Source organism: Oratosquilla oratoria, chromosome 18, assembly GCF_046742065.1.
Source record: "Oratosquilla oratoria isolate Oo_2021 chromosome 18, ASM4674206v1, whole genome shotgun sequence".
Lineage (NCBI taxonomy): Eukaryota > Metazoa > Arthropoda > Malacostraca > Stomatopoda > Squillidae > Oratosquilla > Oratosquilla oratoria.
Window position 1 is genome coordinate 8071456 of NC_134794.1, and position 7500 is coordinate 8078955.

The following is a 7500-nucleotide window of genomic DNA, read 5'->3' on the forward strand; positions in this document are numbered from 1 at the left end:
CACCCAGGACTCATCACCAGTGATTATTGAATTCATGAATGTGAAGATTTGGCCATGAAGAGAGTGGCGGCAAAATTCGTGCCGAATCTACTGACGGCGGAGCAAAAGCAACTTCGTGTTGAAGTCTCACAGGACATGCTGGACTCCACAAACAGTGACCCCGACTTCATGAATACATTATATATTTTATATATATATATATATATATATATACATATATACACATACATATGTATGTGTATCGAACTCAAGGGGCAGGTTGTGGTGATGATCCATGGCCTGGTTTTGGTGTCCGCATTCACAGCAGGCTGTACTCTCGGCAAATCCTCATTTTACCAGGTTGGTTTTGGCTTTTCTCACCCCGGTTCTTGCCCGATTCAGCGCACATCATTCCCTTCTCTGCAGTGTAGTTCCTTTAGGCAACTATCCCCGGAGCTTGGGGATGATTGTGTGCTGTATGGTTTCTTGTTCCATCTCGTTCCATTGTTTTAATTCTGAATTTCCTGGGTGTTACGTTTGTTGGCCAGCTTATGGATGTTAGAAAACTTTTCCTGGATTTTTGTCGTGCCGGGGTCGGTGTACGGCCGTAGAATGGGTGCCGTGGCTTGTTTTCTTGTTTTCTTTTCTCAGTTTTATTGACTGTGTCTCTTCGTAGCGCAGGTGGAGATATACCAGAGAGCCTCTATAGGTGGCTTGTTGGAGTAGGGCAAAGGGCCCCCGTTATGATCCTGCAAGCTTCGTTGAGCATGGGGTCTATCTTCCTAGATCTACACTACACGGGAGCACAGTATTCGGCTGTGGAATAGCACAGAGCTAAAGCAGCAGTTCTCAAGGTCTTAGGGTCTGCGTCCCATTTGGTGTTGGCTAATTTTGATAGTAATGATAGCTAGTCGGGAAGATAGTTTCCCTCGGAGTTTGTCTATATGAGGACGGTAGGTAAGGGATCGGTCTAAGGTAACGCTTAAGGACTCCCCCATTCCATACAATGTTTAGCTTCTTATCTGCCGCATAGTATTGAGATGGAATGCGTATACCTTCGTTTTCCCGGGGTTGGCATTAAGAGACCATTGTTCATAATCGCGTCCCATTTCTTCTAACGCGACTGTGAGCCTTTGCTCGATGGTACCAAATGATGTAGATTGGGCAGCAAGGCACAGACCGTCTGCATACAGGAATCTTCTCGTATCATCAAAGGCAGGTTGCTCGTTCGTATAGAGGTTGAAAAGGAGGGGAGATAGTACGGACGCTTGCGGGAGTCAGTCCCTTTGTAGCCTCTACCTGCTTTTCCTGCCGTTCATCTCAACAATGAACCTTCTGTTTTCCAGAAGGCCCTACAAGATTGTTATCATGTGCCCATTTACTCGCATCCGAGCCAGCTTTGTTAGGAGGCCACGATAGTTGACAGTATCATATGCTGCAGACAGATCAACCAAGGCTGTTCCGGTGATTAAACCTCTTTCATAACCATCCTCGATGTACCGAGTTAGGTTTAATACCTGACCACAGCAGGAGCGGCCTTCTCGGAAGCCAGCTTGATCTTTGATAAGCTGATCTTCAACAGTTGGGGCAAGTCTGTTGAGGAGTAGTCTCTCATAGAGTTTATATGTGACACATAAAAGAGATATTGGGCGATAGCTCTCTGGTCTTGATGGGTGCTTTTTGGGTTATAATAGAGCTACGACTTTAGCCTTCTTCCACTTCTTTGGCATCTTTAGGGTCATTAAACATTGGTTGTACAGGTTGTGTAACCAGTGCCCAGCCCTTGGGCCTGTAGCGATGGTACTGTGGTGAAGAGAAAGAGGTTTTGGTGAGTTCGTCTCATTTATTGTAAGGTACGATTGAACTGATTTTACATGCGGTGGGAGCCACTATGTATACCGCACGGGTAGTCATCCGTGGTGCGTAATGACATAATTGCACTGGATTAGGTTAGGTCGGGTCAAGCAGGGTCGCACTGTCAGAGAAGCGTCAGGTCGTGGGAGACATCACGCGCGTTCCATGCCACGTGATCATCGTGGTGTGTGCGGGCCTATGTGCTTTATGAATTCATTGTGGATCTAATCGATTATCACAGCTTTATTTGTCTTTAGGTCCTTGAGCATGGAGTTCATTTCCTGCATGGTGAAGGTGGGTATGAAGGTGATTATTATTTCATTTTGGTTTATGGCTAAAGGGCTTAGATGTAGGTTTACCATTTTGTATTACTTTGTGAGCAACTTGATCAGTGTAACAGCTGCTTCCCTAGGTGAAGGTTTTCTCTCACTATTTAGTTTTCTAATAGTTGCCCATGCCTTCTTGCTGTTTTTACAGAAATTTGTTGATGATATGGCGTCTTTCCACCGCTTCTTTTTTTCATCTGCAAGGTTGTTTATTAGGGCTTCACCAACTTGGATTGTGGCCTCACTGAATGGATCTTCGTTGTACACTGCAGTGTACTCCTCTCTCTCTCTCTCTCTCTCTCTCACACACACACACACACACACACACACACACACACACACACACACACACAATTATATATATTATATATATATATATATATATGTGTGTGTGTGTGTGTGTGTGTGTGTATGTACTAGATATATATATATTAATGTTCCTCATAGGGTCTAGCAGCTCGATGTTTATCGTCTCCGCTTCATATACAGGTATATATATGGAAACGTAGAAAACACCAGACTCAGAAGTAGGTAATTTATTCCCGACGTTTCGAGTCCTGTCCGGGACTCGTCCTCAGGGGATTTAATGGGATACAGAGATCACATGGTCTTGATATACTAGTAGCTACGCCCGCCGGGGGGGGGGGGGAACGCGGTAACCTGCCAGAGGGGGGAGGGAAGATAGGTGCTATGACCTGGGTCAAGCGAGTGTGTGTGGTGGCGGAGGGACCATGTATATATATATTCATGTATAAATATATATATTTGTATGGATATATATACGGTATACTTATATATATTATATATATATATATATATATATATATATATATATATATATATACATATATATATATATACACAGACATGACCAGGAGAAATCGTTTAATCTATTAATCAAGCAATTGATTCAATTAGATTGCTTATAAATGGTCACAATATGAGTAACTAATATCGGTTGACATCCTCTTTGCTTTTTTCAATGCAAGGACCCTTCTCGGCATGCTAATGATTAGTTCACGACTATCATCTTGAGGGATTCCTTGCCATGTTTCCCGTAGTAATCTTAAGAGTTCGGGCTTTGAAGATGGCTTCCTGTTCATTTTGCGAAGTTGTCGGTCTAGTATGTCCCAGAGATGTTCAATAGGGTTCATATCCGGGGACCGACTTGGCCATGGAAGTTTCCTGCTCAACCAATTTTGTGTCGCTAGGGCAGTGTGACAAGGAGCTCCATCTTCCATAAATAGGAAGAAATTTTTACTCATTCTACCACTGGAGAATGTTGAATTGAGTCCTTTCTTTAATATAGAAACATAGCCTAAAATTATGTTTCCTTGACTCTCCACAAGCTCTGATCGACCATCACTCCAAATTGCACCCCTCACCATTATTGAAATGCCCCCATGTTTCACATGTTTGCTGCGGTCTTTTGAGATCAAACGCTTGACTACAGTCTCCAAACCCACACTCTTCCACTGTCAGAAAATAATGCGAATCGTGACTCATCAGAGAAAATGACAGTGCTCCAAAAGGCCACAGGTCTCCACCATCTCAACAGCCCAATCCTTTCTGCGCTTGATATTGGCTGGACGAAGGAGTGGTTTCCTTCTTGCAGCTCTGCCATAGTAACCCAGCTTGTGGAGATACCTGACAGCTGTTCTGGGACTGACATCAGCTTGTGCTGCTATGTCAGAGGCCTTGCAACGTGGATCCTCTTCGACATTTCTTTTGACAAGACGCAAGGTTCTTTCTGAGGGCCCGGGACGACCTGAATGAGGTTTTGTGCCCTTCTTGCCCTCTCTGGTGAATTGTACGATCACTATTAACAGTAGAAAGGAGTATTGACAGATTTTCAGATATTTTGCGTTGACTAAGTCCACCTTCATGTTGACCCACAATACGACCTCGCTGAAATTCAGGAAGGTCTACTACTCCTTTGGTTCGTGACATGCTTGATTAATATTGTATGTAATCTGACACATAAATCCAGGTAAATATAACATATTAGGTAAATTTGAACAACATTAAGCATTAAATAAGAGCAGAAATGCATTTTTCTTGGTGTCTATTCAATTCTGTTATGTCTGTGTATATACATAGATATACATATATATACATATATATACACATATATACATATACATATACACATATGTACATATATATACGTATATATACACATATGTACATATATATACGTATATATACACACACATATTATATATATATATATATATATATATATATATATAAATGTATATATACCGTACATCGTCAATGGTTATCTTAATAATTTTCCATTCATCTATTTTTCAACCTAGAATTAAATAATTTGTTTTGCTGTCATACAATTACTTGTCACCGTATTTTTTGTATCAACAGACTCAATGGTTTGCTTGCTTACATGGCAAAAATTTATTGGAAAAATATCGCAAATACGTATGGAATATATATGTTATTCCAAACATATACTGGCTCAGAGAAGGTTGGGCGTTTGTACGAATATATATTAATACGTGTTCCATGTATACACGCCAGTATATGCACGCATATAAGCCTGAACGCACGCGCACACACATACATACAGGCACCTAGGCACAGACATACACAGACGCACACACAAACACACATACACGCACGCATACTAAACGCTCACACAGACGCACAAACACACGCACACGACTCGTGGCGTAGTGGTAGAGTTCCGCTGACACTACGGCGGTTCGGGTTCGAATCCCGTCCAGGTCTGAAATAATTTGAGTATCGCTTCGCTGCGGGTCGTTACTCTAACTCTCGTAGGCGGGGAGTTGGAGGTGTGTGTGTGTGTGTGTAAGGTCACAGCATTACCCATAGATAGGTCATGTACTGTATGATCTCTGAGCTCTCTTCCGGGAGGGAAATAGCTATCGATCACGAGTCTAACACGTGATCCAAGACCATGGTGATTCACACACATAAGCAAATGCACACGTATACACATACAAACACGCACATGCACACGCATACACACACAAGCGCACATACGTAAGATTTTCAATGAGCATATAATTGGATAGTTACAGAGTTATTCTCGAAATTTCTCTCTCGTTCTCTCTTTCCTTCCCTCTCTCCCTCTCACTTTCCCTCTCTCTCTCTCTCTTCCTTCCACTCTCTCCTTCTCTCTCCCTCTCTCTCTCTTCCTTCCACTCTCCTCTCTTCCTCTCTCCCCCACTCTCTATCTTCCTCTACCTCTGTACCTTCCTCTCTCCCCCTCTCCCTCATTCTCCCTCCTTCTCTCCCACTCTCCCTTTCTCTCTCTTCCTCTCTCCTTCTGTCTCTCCCACTCTTTCTCTCTCTCCCTCTCTTTCCCCTTCTCCCTCCCCCTCACTCCCTCTCTCCCATTCCCTCCCCTTCACTACATCTCTCCCCCTCTCTCCCTTCCCCTTCCTCTCGCTCTTTCTCGCACTTCCTCTCCCTTCCACTCTCTCCCTCTCTCTCCCCCTCGCTCTCTTTCCCTTTCCTTCCCTCTCTCTATCCCTCCCTTTCTCTCTCTCTCTTCTTCTCTCTCCTTTCTGTCTCTTCCTTTCTATCTCTCCCCGTCTCCCCCTCTGCCTTTCCCACTCTTTCTCTCTCTCCCTCTCTTCCTCCTCTCCTTCCCCATCGCTCCCTTCTCTCTCTCCCTCTCTTCTTCTCTCTCCCTTCTGTCTCTTCCTTTCTATCTCTCCCCGTCTCCCCCTCTGCCTTTCCCACTCTCTCTCTCTCCCTCTCTTCCCCCTCTCCTTCCCCATCGCTCTCTCCCTCTCACTATTCCTCTCTCTCTCTCTCTCTTTCTCACCCCTTTTCTCTCTTTCTCCCCTCTCTCTCTCCCTCCCTTTCTGTCTCTCTTTCTCTCTTTCTCTGGAGTCTGCTAAAAGTTGGTCACTCTTATTAAATCACATTTTGTTTTGACCTCCCGTGTGTGTTCTGGCCGAGCGGCAGCAACAGCCCCGCCCCCATTTGATAAGCCATTTCATCTGTCCACTGGCCTATTTGCCAGGATGAATTTTTAAATGTTATAAATCCCCGTTTGCTCTCTCTCCTCTCTCTCGCTCTCTCTCTTTCTCTCTTTGTGGACAGGCTTCCATTCAGAATTTACTCACTCTCTTCCATCTTCTCCTCTATCTCTACTCTCTACCTTTCGTCTCTATCCATCCATCTCTCCTCTCGCATCTTTCTCTCCATCTCTTGCATCTTTCTCCGTCTCTCTCTCCCCATTTCTCTCCTATCTCTTTCTCCTCCTTTTTCTCCTCTCACTCCCCCGTCTCGCATTATCTCTTCTGCTCTCTCTCCCTCCTTTCTCTCATTCCCCCCTCTCTCATTCTCTCTCTCTCTCTCTCTCTTTACAAAAAGGTTATGGGAAAGGAGAATGATAAGCCAAAAGGAATTTATCTTTGTATTTCGTCGGCGATAACCAGCGCTTCTTTCCTTAGGAGACAAAAATGTCACCAAAGAGGTGGAGGAGGAGGAGGTGGTGGAAGGAGGGTAGAAGTAAGAGTTAAGTAATAAACAAACAGATAAATGGTAAATAATAATAAATTGACATATAACTAATAATAAACGTGAATGAAGCTGATAATAAACAGGCAAATGATGATAAAACAAATAAACAAATAACATGAAATAAATGACAGTCATTGTAGCACTCGATTCCTAGTGGAAATCTGTAATGGACATTTGACAAAGAAGAAAACGAAACGCTGTATTATCTTTCTAGAGTACAAAATGTCAGTGATATAAGTTCTTTTCTTTATCGTTTCCATTCCTGTTTGTACTTAAAGTAACAAAAATGTAACTGCTAAACTTTATTATGTTTTTTATATTACCGCCGTTTTCAAGTTATGTTTCAGCTCTCATGCAATTTTTATTCGTTTACTTAATGGATCTGCACAAGAGGAAAACATCTAGTGTAATGAAAAAAAAAATCTGTTGCAAATGTTTTGCAGTTTATATAATCTAATTCTATTGGTCTATTTTTTATTTATTCATCGTTATTTTTCCCAGTCATTTTTCTATTTAGTATTTTCTTTTGTGAACGAAAACTAACGATACGTATGCAGAACGACACAAGACTTCGACGACATGACGTAGCAATCTCATCGACCAATCACATTCGTCCTGAGATGAGACCTGTTGCGGGGCGGAAGGCGAGGGAGGTCGCCTACCACAAGCTCGACTGTCGTGGCTGAGGACTCGGACTCAAAGCCCAAAGGTCGCCAAGTACCTTCATCTCCGACAGGTAACTCATGTGTATGCCCATATATGGATGTTGGTTGATGACATCTGATGTATACATCACTCACTCAGGCCATCATTCAATCTATAA

At 43.0% G+C, this 7500-nt stretch overlaps 1 protein-coding gene across 2 annotated transcripts in view; it reads right to left on the reverse strand.

The window, feature by feature from the left end:
- The window catches only part of loaf (low-density lipoprotein receptor domain containing lost and found), a 645276-nt gene that overhangs the window by 107369 nt on the left and 530407 nt on the right, over nt 1-7500 (reverse strand). The gene's annotated exons all lie outside the window — the stretch shown is intronic.